The sequence below is a fragment of the Hypanus sabinus genome, chromosome X1 (assembly GCF_030144855.1).
Source record: "Hypanus sabinus isolate sHypSab1 chromosome X1, sHypSab1.hap1, whole genome shotgun sequence".
NCBI classification, from domain to species: Eukaryota; Metazoa; Chordata; class Chondrichthyes; order Myliobatiformes; family Dasyatidae; genus Hypanus; species Hypanus sabinus.
The window spans coordinates 21953815-21967729 of NC_082738.1; the positions used below are offsets into that span (position 1 = coordinate 21953815).

At 41.0% G+C, this 13915-nt stretch overlaps 2 protein-coding genes across 3 annotated transcripts in view; both read right to left on the bottom strand.

Moving 5' to 3' along the window:
• LOC132384998 (fidgetin-like) overlaps positions 1–13915 on the bottom strand; it is a 200134-nt gene that overhangs the window by 147086 nt on the left and 39133 nt on the right. The window lies entirely within an intron of this gene.
• Positions 11798–13915, bottom strand: part of LOC132384678 (aryl hydrocarbon receptor-like) — a 190684-nt gene continuing 188566 nt past the window's right edge. For both annotated transcript variants that reach the window (XR_009508982.1, XR_009508981.1), the window contains exon 15: positions 11798–11845. The gene's annotated coding sequence lies outside the window, so the exon portion shown is untranslated. The remainder of the gene's footprint in view (positions 11846–13915) is intronic.

Consider the following 13915-nt stretch of genomic DNA (forward strand, 5'->3'; position numbering starts at 1 on the left):
CCCCACAATGTTGTGCCAAACCAGCTAAAAAGCAAATCAAAAACACCCAAACACTAATCCCTCCTGCCTACACCATGTCCATATCCCTCCATCTTCCCCACATCTATGTGTCTATCCAAACGTCTCTTAAAAGCCTATAATGTATGTGCCTCTACCACCATACCGGGTAGCGCATTTCAGGCATCCTCGACTCTCTGAGTGAAAAACTTACCCCTCACATCCCCCTTGAACCTTCTATGCAAGCCCTCTGGTATTAGACATTGCAACCCTGGGAAACATTCTCTCGGTTCACTCTATCAATGTCTCTCAGCCTCCAGCGCTCCAGAAAGAACATCCCAAGTTTACCCATCTGCAACCCTGGGAAACATTCTCTCGGTTCACTCTATCAATGTCTCTCAGCCTCCAGCGCTCCAGAAAGAACATCCCAAGTTTACCCATCTGCTCATGATAGCAGATGCCCTCTAAACCAGGCAGCATCCTGGTAAACCCCTTCTGCACCCTCTCCAAAACCTCATCACCTTTTCTATCGTGGGGCGACCAGAACTGTACACAATACTCCAGATGTGGCCTAACCAGAGTTTTATAAAGTTGCAGCATAACCTCCTGCTTTTTTTTATATCACTAATTTTTATTTCAACACCAACAAATTACACTCAATACAACCAGTTGCCGATTACATTTTGACTGTTTAACCCAGCCACCCCCCAACCCTCATCCCCAACTCGCTCTCCCCTCCACCAACCAACTGAATAGTAGTGCATACACAGACAGAGCATTCCTATTTTAACAGATCTTTTAAGTTAGATATCAAATTTGTCCACATTAAGATTGTGTTTGGTTGTTTACCATTTACTCTTGCTGATGATAATTCCAGGTGAGAAATGTCCAAAAAGCTCCGAAGCCTGTGAGTATTTGAAATATCATGGGGGGGGGGGGGGGGGTTTCCAACGCTGGACTACAATCTTTTTAGCTGCAGTCAGGCCTGCCAGCCAGATTTTGCATGTTTTTTCCATAAGAGAAAGGTGTGAGTCATCACTTAGAAGATGTACAGTGGGGTCCATTGGTAATTGTACCCCCATTAGTTCTGTAAGAATACTGATAACCTTCCACCACAAACCAAAAACCCCTGGACATACCCATACAACATGTATAGAAGAGCCAGCGGTTCCGTGGGGACAAAATGACCCATATGGGTCAGGAACCAGTCCCATTTGATGTCTAAGTCTCGGTGTTAGATATGCTGTATGACAAAATTTCAAGTGAATATACCGATGATTTGGGTTTTTCGAAGCACCAGCAGCATTATCCCAAATCGCATCCCCGTCTAAGTCTTGTCCCAATTCAGATATGTCCCTATCCCAGGCTTTCATTCCTGATGTGGGCATATCATTCTGGGAGTTTAATTTGTCATAGATATATGACACTACCCTGTCTTGGAGCACTCTACATCCAACTTAAAATGTGATGGTCCTTTAAATCTGACCCCCAGGGAACCCTGTGATGCACCATCAATAACTCTAGGAGACTGGAAGTGAACAATAGGCTTTTATTAACAGCGAAAAGGAGCACGACATGTCGAAGACTGAGGGGGGGGGAGCAGTGCCCCAATCACCTTTATACAGGGGTCTGTGGGAGGAGCCACAGGGGCAGTCAGCAGAGGGGCGCGTCCAGACAGGTATACACATAGTTCACCACACCCTGTAGGCTTTACAAGCTGATCTTACTCTAAAGTAGAAGAAAAGAGAGTGTTTATCAATATTATATCGAGATACCAGTTCTTGAAAGCTAAGGATAGCACTTACCCCATTAATATCTTGAAGAGTAGTAATACCTTTACCCTCCCAAGTTCTGTTAGTGAATGGTTTCCCCCCAGATAGAAAATGATTATTGTTCCATAATGGAGATAATTTGCCTCATATGCTTTTAAATTTTGGGAATTTTTCTGCTGCTCTAAACACTTGTAGCATATGGGTTAAAATTGTTAAAATTACAATACAAATCACATTTTTTTGGTAGCCATACCTATATGGAGAAAGTCCTTCAACCTTATTGGTGCTATTAGCTCTTGTTCTGTATTTTTCCATGATGAAATGTTATCCTCCTCCAGCCAATAGCTAAGACTTTTTAATACAAATGCCCAGTGATACAGTTTAAAATTTCGACATGCCAATCCCCCACCTGACCATCTGGTAGGGAGGGGCCACTACACAGTATATACCTGTGTACTGTATATACACAGTATATAACCCTGACCACTTTATATTGGGTCGTTTACCGTTCCAAACATAGCATCGTAGTAAGGAGTCCAGTTTTTGCCAATATCCTGCTGGAGGCGCAAGCGGGATCACTGAGCTAATAAAATTAATGTGGGGTAAGATGTTCATTTTAATGACCGATATACGGGCTGATGCTGGCAGGTGTCTCCATCTATTAATATATTCTTCTATTTTTTTCAAAATTAAAGAGTAATTTTTTTTATCCACAAACGATAGGGAAGTATTAACTTTAATACCCAAGTAGAGGACCTCACTTGTAACATCAATCTGGAGAGAGAGAGAGAGAGAGAGACACCTTACTTTTATCTGTATTAATCAGCATCAGTGCTGATTTTGACAGATTAACTTTGTATCCTGAAAGAAAACAAATTGCTTCAGTGTTTTTAAAACATAGGGGAGAGTTTGTTGAACACTTGCCATATAAACTAGAGTGTCGTCTGTGTAAAGTGATATTGAATGTGATGTTGTACCTATTGTAATAGAGGAGATCTGAGGAGAGTTTCTAATTAAATGTGCAAGTGCTTCAAAGATACAGTAAAAATTAAAGGAGACAGAGGGTCCCCCTGTCGTGTGCCCCATCCGATGTCAAATAACTCTGAGAAATCTCCTCCCACACATACCCAGGCTGAAGGATTAGCATACAGTGTTTGAATCATATTGATAAATTTATTGCTGAACTTAAATTCTTTTAGGACTCTCCAAAGATGTGGCCATTCAAGGTGATCGAACGCTTTTTCAGCATCAAGAAATAGCAGGCCACAGCAGGCAGGATTTTATGTGTAAGAGCCGGCGAATATTACCAGATGCGAGACATCCCCTGATAAAGCCCGTTTGATCTGGGCTAATTACTTTCCCAACTACAGTCTCGAGTCTATTGGCTAAGACTTTTGAAAAGATCTTGAGGTCAGCATTTATCAAGGAGATTGGACAGTGATTGGCACGCTCCAAGGGGTCCTTACCAGGTTTAGCTATAACTGTGATCAGGGCTGTGTTTAGATCGCTATGGAAGGCGCCATTTCCAATAGCATAATTTAATGTTTCTAATTGGACTGGTCCAGGAATATCCCAAAGTGTTAGGTAAAGTTCCACAGGTATGCCATCTATACCTGGCGTACAGCCCTTCTTTGTAGCTTTGACTGCTTTAAGTAGCTCATCCAGTGTAGTAGGAGAATCAAGAGTTTTGGTGTCCTCAAATGACAATGTAGGGAGGTCTAATCCACTAAAAAAATCGGTGAAGTCATTCTCAGAAGGAACTATACAATTCTTTAAAGTAATTCTTGAATGTCTCATTTATTTCCTCTGTTAAGGATACTACTCCACGTTTAGTACATCTAATTGCTGGTATAGACCTTTTAGCTTCCTGTTGTTTGAGTGTTAGTGCCAGAAGATGGCTCGGTCTGCTGCCTTCTGCATAATACTTATGCTTGGTTATATGGATCATATATTCTGCCTTGCTTCTTAATAAATCATTTAATTCTGCTTGTTTTGTTCTGAGCTCCCTTTCTTTTGTTACGGTGTATCTACTTTTGAGATCATTCTCCAAAACCTTACATTGTTCTTCTAGGGTGGAAATCTTTTGAAGCCGGCTTTTATGTAGGTGGGAACTGAACTATATGGCGTTATTTCATTAAAAAAAACCCTTGATGGAGGCCTAAACCACTGTCACATCTGAGACGCTATTTTTACTTAAATTTAAAAATTCCGTCAGTTTTGTTTTCAGTTGTGTTAGAAATGCGTCATTTTTTAGAAGGGTGGAGTTAAACCTCCATCTAATAGCCTTATTTTTGATTTTGCCATAATTAAAAGTTGATATAACTGGGTTGTGATCAGATAGATCTCTGGGCAAAAACTCTATTGTGTACCAAAGGGTGCAAACCAGAGGATATAAGAATGTAATCTATCCAAGAGAAAGTTTTATGTCTTGTGGAGAAGAAGGTATAGTCTTTAGCAGATAGATTATGCACCCTCCACACATCAGTTAAATTTAAATCCATTAGAAAGAGGTTAAGTGCTTTGGAAGCAGACTCTTGAGAGCTTGATATAGTTGAGGAAGATTTATCGAGGTTATTGTTTACCAAAGCATTCATATCCGAACCATCATATAGTTGGTAGTCACTTAACTTCAGTAATTGTGAGGTAATTGAGGGAAAAAATTCAGCCTCGAATATAGTTGGGGCATATAGGCTAATGAATGCAACTTTATTACCCTGAATGGATGTACAGCAAAAAGCTAGACGTCCTTCATTGTCGGAGCCAGTCCTTTCAATTGATACATTAATACTGCGTCTCATTAATATCATAACTCCTTTTGTACGAGTACCATCAGCTGATGCCACAATAAGTTTATAAAAGTGGTTTTGAACCCTGGGAATGTCATTAGGTTTAAGATGTGTTTCCTGTAACAGCGCAATATCTATTTTCTTCCTGCGTAAGAAATCCAAAACCTTTGAATGCTTGTAGGGAGAGTTTAATCTGCTAACAGTAAATGATACAATAGTAAGATTTTCTAATTTATCTGTGTTGCTCATCTTCCCCTGGATCTGTGGTTGCAAGTTGGTGGTGGAATAACCTCCTGCTTTTTGAATTCAATGCCTTAACTAATAAAAGTATTCCAAAAGCCTTCTTAACTACCTTATCAACTGGTGTAGCTACTTTCAAGGAGCTATGAACTTTGACCCCAAGTCTCTCTGCTCAGCAAAACTGTCTCCTTGCATTTGCCCTATGGAGGTGCAACATCTCACATTTATCTGGGTTAAACTCCATCTGCCATTTCTCAGTCCATATTTTCAACTTATCGATATCATGCTGAATTCTTTGCCTGTCTTCTACACGAACCACAACTCCACCAATCTTGGTATCATATGCAAATTTAGTAATTGATCCATCTATATTTGCATTCAGAGAAGCAACCCTGTAAGTAAGTAATTTCGACCTCAAGATCCTTTCATAAACCATGCTTCATTCAGTTCTTTAAATGAATTTTGTGTGGCTAAGGTACAGGCCAAGGTAAGTACATAAATGAAGGTGGAAAGGCCCTTGTTGAACATTGCCCAATTGATGTTAAGTAAACCCAAAGTTGAAAGCTAAATCATTCCCATTTGAAAATTTCTATTTCATGCTGTGGTAAGTGTTAATTGCTGCCAAATAACCTCGCTGAGTCTGGAAATTTAGTATTACATCTGAGTAGTCAGATTCCTTCAGAATCTCATTCTTTTTATCAATGGCTCTCCAGGCAGAGAGTTCAAAGGACTTATAATTCTCTGACTGAAGGAATTTCTCCTCACTCAATCCTAGATAGATGTACCCTTTGTCCTGACATCATGGTAATTAGTATTGGTTTATTCTGTCACATGGATGAGAGGGGTACAAACAGATATGGTCCAGGTACAGGTCGATGGGACTAGGCAAGTTAATGGTCTGCCACAGAATGATGGGCCAAAGGGCCTGTTTCTGTGCTGTAGTGTTCTGTGACTCTACATACTAAGGTACAGTGAGAAGCTTTTGTTTTGCTTGCTATCCATACAGATTGCTGCAAAACTTAAGTATCTCAAGGTAATACAAGAGAAAGTGAAATAACAGAGTGTAGAATGGAGTGTTACAGTTACAGAGAAAGTGCAGTGCAGGTAGACAGTAATGTACAAGGGCCATAAGTCAGTAGATTGTGAGATAAAGATTCAGCTTTATCGTACAAAATGTCCATGCAATTGTCTTATAACAGAGGAACAGAATCTATCCTTGACCCTGTTAGCATGCAAGTTCAGGCTTTTGTATCTTCTGCCTGATGGGAGGGGAAAGAAGGGAGAATTCTGGGTGGGAGGAGTTTTGGTTATGTAGGTCACTTTCCCAAGGCAGTGGGAAGTGTAGACATAGTCCACGGAGGCTGCTTTCCGTAATGCGCTGAGCTGTGTCCACAACTCTGCAATTTCTTGTGATCTCAGGCAGAACAGCTGCCATTACTAAGCCACGATGCATCTGGATAGGATGCTTACTATGTAAAACTGTGCCCCTGGTTCTAGGTTCTCCAGCCAAAAGAGTTGCCTCTCAGCACCTTGTTTGTCCTTTGTCATTGTTGTTCATTCTTTCAAACTCCATGATAAGGCCTATTTTTTCTGCCAATTTTCCACCCTACACCTCACTCTACCTCCACCAAATGCAGGTGTCTCAGTCCTTTGGATATTGTCCACATACATATCCAGAGGGTATAGGCTATTTGACCACAGATGGCATCATAGGTAGATTGAATGCACTAGCTGACATGCACTTGTAGGCACTCAGTGAAAACTGGATGGTGAATCCACAACGAGCAGTCAGAATTGGGAATCCTGGCTGCTTATTCTCCTCCTGAGCTGCACAAAGGAACTTTACCATCACAAGCTCTTGCACATTATCCAGTGAGATTGTCTGTCGAGAGCACACATTAGCAATCTTTGAAATAGTTCTTTGCATGGCGGATATATAAATGTTAATAAGGCAAGTGCACACACATTTGGGTCTGTCTGAAATTGATTAAAACTTTACCACTTAAGTCTGCCAAGTGCCTAGAAATGAAGCAGTTACAAGATTAAACACTGCAGTTGCCCGGGCCAAGAGCTGGACACAACACAGACCACCTTTGGCATATATATTACCCCACTGGTTGGCTTCAAATACATCAAAATCATATTTATATTGACCTACATGTGTCTTATCATTATAGGCATCTCCAAGTGAGATTGTTAAATTGAAGAACAGCTTTTTAAACTACATTAAACTGCAGACAAGATTCAGACTGAACTGTGTCTTGCGAGGAGGCATTGACAAGTCATTAGGCAGAAAAATTCAGCATCTGGCATGGATTTGTCTGGATAACATTTCCTCTTTTACACTTTAACATCTGACGGTTAACACAGTATGCTTTGTGTTTGTCTAATCTTTAGGAAAAACATTTTGCTTTATGAGTTGCAGCTTGCTCATCTCCTGGTGTACAGGTCACTTATATGTCAGATGTAACAATATATCTGTTTTAAGCGCATATTACATGAGAGACATTCCCTTGATTCCAGTCAGTGCCTGAATCAAGGCTGTAATTTATGCCTTTAATGCAATTCAGATTTTAACCTTGGGGTCTTTCATATTGTCTCCTCCCTTACACTGACTGCAACCAAGACACAGCTCTGTCAATCTCTTGCCAACCTAAACCTGTCTGCCTGCATTGCACATTCTCTGTAACTGTGACACCATATTCTGCACACTGTTAATGTTTTCTCATGTAGAGCCTCGATGTACACTGTGATAAAACTATCTGTATGGAAGATAGTTGTGAAAATAAAAGTAAGCCAATTACCAGACTTAACTACATAGTATTGCAGTGCCAGTGTTTAAAAGTCCATCCCTAACTCCCACCAAACTGAGGAGGGAGTTAGGATTTTATCATTAGTGGATCTGGAGTCACACATAGGCTAGACTAGACAAGGACAATGGATTCCTTTCCCTGAAGGATGTGAGTCAAGTAGATGTGTTTTTCAAAGCAACTATTTCCAGTCATTTTATAGTTGCCACTATTGAAACTAAACTTTCTTTTTATTTTAGATGCACAGAATTTAATTATCTAAATGTAAACTTCTCAACTGCAACAGTGGAATTCCATGTCTGTAATTCCTGGACACTTCTGGACTGTGGACACAGCTCAGTGCATCGGAGAAACCAGCCTCCCTTCCATGGTCTCTGTCTACACCTCCCACTGCCTCAGTAGAGCAGCCTGCACAATCAAAGACTACCCACTCCGCACATTCTCTCTTATCCCCCCCCTTTCAGCGGGCAGAAGATACAAAAGCCCAAGACGTACAAAAAGGCTGGATGAACTCAGCAGGTCAGGCAGCATCCGTTGAAAGGAGCAGTCAACGTTTTGGGCTGAGACCCTTTGTCAGGACCACCAAAAGCCCACTGACCACCAGGATCAAGGAAGCTTCTACCCTGCTCTTATAAGACCATTGCTTAGATCTCTTGTACGATAAAATGGACCCTTGACCTCATTGTGCCCCTCCACCTTATTGTCTGTCTACCTGCACTGCACTTTCAGTAACTGTAACACTATATTCTGTACTGTGTTATTGTTTTACCTTGATATCCTGATGTGATGAAATTATCTCTATGGATGGCATGCAAAACCAAGTTTTCACTGTACAGTACATGTGACAATAATAAACCAATTTATCAAACCTGAATTTCCTGTATGTTCACTTCCATGTACAGCTGGCTAGTCCAGACTTGTGGACAAAAGTTAACATCTCTCTGCCACTTCTCTCCAGTATCCACAGAAGTCACACTAGCTTCCATTCCCTGTTCTTGAATTCTTTGCTGTTCTACCCCTAACACCAATTTGAAAATTCATTACACATCCTTTCTGACTAGCCCACCAGAAATGCTTGATCTCTATGCCTAACAGTACCCTCACCAGAAGAACTGCAGAGGGTCAAGAAGGCAATTCACCAGCATCTTCTCAAGGGCAAATCATGATGGGATGAATGCTTCTTGACCAATGTGCTGAACCCACCAACATCCTTCTTGTCCTCTCATGTCAACTACCGCTGACCATGCCAAGATTCCATCATTTGTTACCCCTTTCCACATTCTCCCTTGGAACATCCATTTATTTTTACCCAGTTCTGGCCTTCCAATAGCTGTACAGTAATATGCCCTTACCTGTAACCTTGCTGATGGAAGACACCACTCTGCTCACCATAGTCTCCCCACCTGCAACATCTTTCAATATTCTATGTTCTGTGGGTAAAGCACTAGGCTAGCATCCATTGATCCAAATGTGGAATTTAAAGTCAGGTAATTCTATTAATCTAGAATAAAATCTAGTCTTGATGATGGTAACAGTAAAGCTATTGCCGTAAATGCCCATCTGGCTCACATGGTCTGGTGTACATGTGACATCAGCTCCACCAATGGGATTGACTCTTGGCTAGCAATAAGCAATGGACAATAACGTGGCAGCACTGTATGGATGCTGTGAATGGAAAAAAAATCTGTGGTGCCAAAATTCCCAGAGTGATAAAGTGGTCTTATTTTGAAGTCACACTTGGGACTACCCCTTGAATCAGCTGACATCTTTTCTCTTCCATTAAACAGATCCCTTCACCCCTCCATTTTGGGCCCCGTATCTAAGGAAGGATGTGATGGCATTGGAGAGGATCTAGAGGAGACTCACAAAAATGATCACAGAAATTAAAGGCTTAATGTATAAAGAGTGTTTGACGACAGTGGGCCTGTACCCAATGGAGTTCACAAGGATGAAGGAGGATCCTACTGAAATCTATCAAACACTGAAAGGCCTGAATAGAGATGTCTCCATTAGCAGCAGAATTTAGGATTCGAGGGCACAGCATCAGAATAATGTTCCTTTATGACTGAGATGAGGAGGAATTTCTTCAGCTGAGGGTTGTATTTCTGTGGAATTCGTTGCCACGGAGGGCTGTGGAGGCTAATTCATTGGGTGCACTGAAGGCATAGATTGATTGGTTTTTGATTGGTTAGGGTGTTAATGTTTACAGGGAGAAGGTGGGACGATGGGGTTGAGAAAAAAAATGAAGAATGAATGATGAGGCAGACTTGATTGTCCAAATGGCCTAATTCTGTTCCTACGCATGTCGTCTTATGATGTGATGATCTCCCCTTATACTTTGTTGCAAATCTCACACCATGTTTCCCATTGAATAATTTCACTAATCTCCATCAACTCTGCACTAATTGACCTTTGGAAGATTCTAATTTCCATTTGGAATCACCATACCCTCTCCTAGATGGCAGTGTGTTCAATTGCAGTGGCTTCTATGGGGTCGACCCAAGGTGTCATTGTCTTTTATTAAGTGTATTTTTACAATTGCAAGACTCTGCTGGGTTTTAAGGACTGAAACTACTGCAGGTCTACCCCATCAGCAAGTTGCTCACTGGCAGAGAAACTGAGGGAGCTGGACTTGGTGCAGATTGTGCTGTGGCCTGTCTGTGCTCCCTAAATTTCACTTCACCCAAGTCAATAACATTCAATGCTTTCTCTGGAGCAACAGAGACAGATTGGAGACTTTTGAGAGGCATAGACAGTCAGAATCTTTTCCCCAGGGTGGAAATATCAAATACTGGAGTGCATAGCTTTCAGCTGACAGGGTGATAGTTTAAAGGAGATGTGTGAGGCAAGTTTTTTTTGAAACAACAGACTGATGGGTGACTGGAACAGACTGCCAGGAGAAGGTGCTTTTAGGAGGTATGATAGTGGAGTTTAAGAGGCATTTAGACAGGCACATGAGCAGACAGGGAATGAAGGGGTACATGTAATGTGCAAACAGAAGGGATTTGTTTAACTTGGCATCATGTTTAGCACAAGTGTTATGGGCTGAGGGGCCTGTTCCTGTGCTATACTGCTCTATGCTGTATGTGCTACTCTCACAGCCAATTTAGAATTACCCACATTCAGCACTCAGAACACTGAGAAGCTGCCCAAACATCAAGATGTACATAAGAAATGACAGTGCTTAAATATTTTTGTAAAAAATGTCTAACTTGAAGGTATTGTAAAAAGTGTGAATATGAAAGAGAATATTTATCGACTAATTGTTCAAAAGACATCAATCTGCCTTCTTTAAATAAATCCAAAAAAGAATTAATACCTTTATTTTTCCAAAGTAAAAAAATTGGATCAAACTGAGATAGTTACACTGACACATATGTTCTGGTCATGTTCTACATTAATACAGTTTTTGAAGTCAGTCTTTTTGACAATTTCTAAAGCACTCAGAATCAACTTACAACCTAATAAATTGACTGTGATTTTTGGAATAATTCCTCAAAATATCCATGGTATTTCTGTGTCTGACCAACATGTTATTGCGTTTGTTGCATTGATAGCTAGGAGGGCCATCTTGTTGAAGTGGAAAGATGTATCAGCTCCTATTTTGTCACAATGGTTCTCTCAAATGATGCCGTGTCTCAGTTTGGAGAAAATTAGAAGTCGAACCTTTGAACCTTTATTTGATTTTGAGAAGAGATAGGGCTCATTTGCTTGTTATTATCATTTCAGTTAATTGACAGATTTCCTCCACGATCCAAGTGTAAATTTTTTTTGATATATCTTTCTTTCTTGTTGGCAGTTTGATGTTTATTTTTAGAAGCTTTCTGTATGACACATGACTGCGGGGTTGTACCCCCAATGGGTTTCTTTTTTTTTCACTTTTCTTGCTTAGTAGGGTTTTTTTTATTCACAAAAATTTTCAATCTTAAGGTAATTTCTTTTTTTGAGGCATTGTAAGTGTTGTTACTTCGATGTACCTGTGTTATTTTTGAATAATAATAATAATAAAAAGATTTGAAAAGTGACAGGGCAAGTCAGCAAAGCTTCCATTTTTTTAGTCTGACACTCAATTTTCCATAAGCAATTTAAGTTCCCATGTACATAATACATCCATTCTTCCATTCCAATATATGACCATTAGCTAAGTCATCATGACGACTGCTGTGAAAAATGCACTCTTTGTAACACTCACTTGGCCTTTCCAAGTCAGTGTACGCCCAGTAAGTCCACTTGGCACCATCTAAACAAAAAGATCCCCAGTATTACTTCAAACAAATAAAACAATGAATTCTGCATTAGTGTCGTTAAAACTGTTCAACAGCTAAAAAGGCAACAATACTTTTTCAATCAATAAAGTAAATCTGCTAAAAATAGCAAGATTGCTCTACCCAATGTTTGATCCTGCTGCTACATAGATATTTCATTGACACAGTTACTTTCAAAGGAGTAGGGGGACTGGATAATGAGAGCAAGTCTAGTAAGAAGGATACACATGCATTCACAATTCTCCTACTCCTTGGCAATTGTCTGAATGACATATCATAGAATGTCCTCGGGACCTTGCAGGAGAAGCATATGACAGATGCTTTCTCATGGCTCCCTGAGCAGTCATTTGGCAGAATTGCTCATCACCAGAACTCAAACAAGCAGTAAGACCTTGCTTGGCTGTCAGTGAGAGAGTTCCTCTCCATCAGATCCTTCTTGTGCAGTTGGGGCTATACTCTGAAAATATCACCTAATCGGATCTTAATGAACCAATTGCAGATTACATAATTGGTAACCAATAGAAATGGCACATATACACACACACACACAAACGTACTAATCACAGGACACATAAAAGATGAACAATGTAGATCAGCGACATTTCATTCGGAGTTGCACTGACGATGTTGCCTAGCTGGGTAGTGAAACATCTGCAAGCTAACAAGCCATTTCAGCGAGCTACTCAACAACAACTATACTCTCACTGCATGCTGCTCTCGAGGTGGTTGGGTGCAGATGAGACGACCGTCTCTTTACTTTTGTTTGCCAAGCTTCCCACTTCCAGACGATACAAAAGCTTGAAAGCAAGTTCAAGGGCAGTTTTTTTTTCCCCTGTTGTTATACTATTGAACAGACCATAGAAAGAACCCTTTCTGGATGCATCAGTATGGCAATTGCTCTACCTGTACACAGTTCACGGCAGGACCTTTTACAAGTGTTGATGTACAGAAGGATCTTAGAGTCCAAGTCCAAAGCTCCCTGAAAGTGGCCACAAAAGTCGATAAGGAGGTAAAGAAGGCGTGCAGCATGCTTGAAATTATAGTTGAGGTGCTGAGTTCAAGAGTCGGGAAGTTATTTGCAACTTTATAAAACTCTTTAGGCTGCATCTGGATACCATAAGTCCATAAGACAAAGGAGTAGAAGTAGGCCATTTGGCCCATCAAGTCTACTCTGCCATTAATTCTATGAACAGTACAGCACAGAACATATCATACATATTGGTACCAACGACATAGGTAAGAAAAGGGAAGAGATCCTGAGAGAATATAATGAGGTATGTAGAAAGCTGATAAGCAGTACCTCCAAGGTAATAATCACTGGATTGCTGCCTGTGCTACATGCCAGTGAGGGTAAGAATAGGCAAACACGAGGAAATCTGCAGATGCTGGAAATCCAAGCAACACACACAAAATGCTGGTGGAACACAGCAGGCCAGGCAGCATCTATAGGGAGAAGCGCTGTCGACGTTTCAGGCCAAGACCCTTCCACAGGACTAACTGAAAGGAAAGATAGTAAGAGATTTGAAAGTAGGAGGGGGAGGGGGAAATGTGAAATGATAGGAGAAGACCGGAGGGGGTGGGATGAAGCTAAGAGATGGAAAGGTGATTGGCAAAAGTGATACAGAGCTGGAGAAGGGAAAGGATCATGGGACGGGAGGACGAGGGAGAAAGAAAGGGGGAGGGGAGCACCAGAGGGAGATGGAGTACAGGCAGAGTGATGGGCAGAGAGAGAAAAAAAAGGAGGGAGGGGAGAAAAGCTAGATAAACCAGGGATGGGGTAAGAAGGGGAGGAGGGGCATTAATGGAATTTAGAGAAGTCAATGTTCATGCGGTATATAAGGTGTTGTTCCTCCAACCTGAGTGTGGCTTCATCTTGACAGTAGAGGAGGCCATGGATAGACATATTAGAATGGGAATGGGACGTGGAATTAAAATGTGTGGCCACTGGGAGATCCTGCTTTCTCTGGCGGACCAAGCGTAAGTGTTCAGCGAAACAGTTTCCCAGTCTGCGTTGGGTCTCACCAATATATAAAAGGCCGCACCAG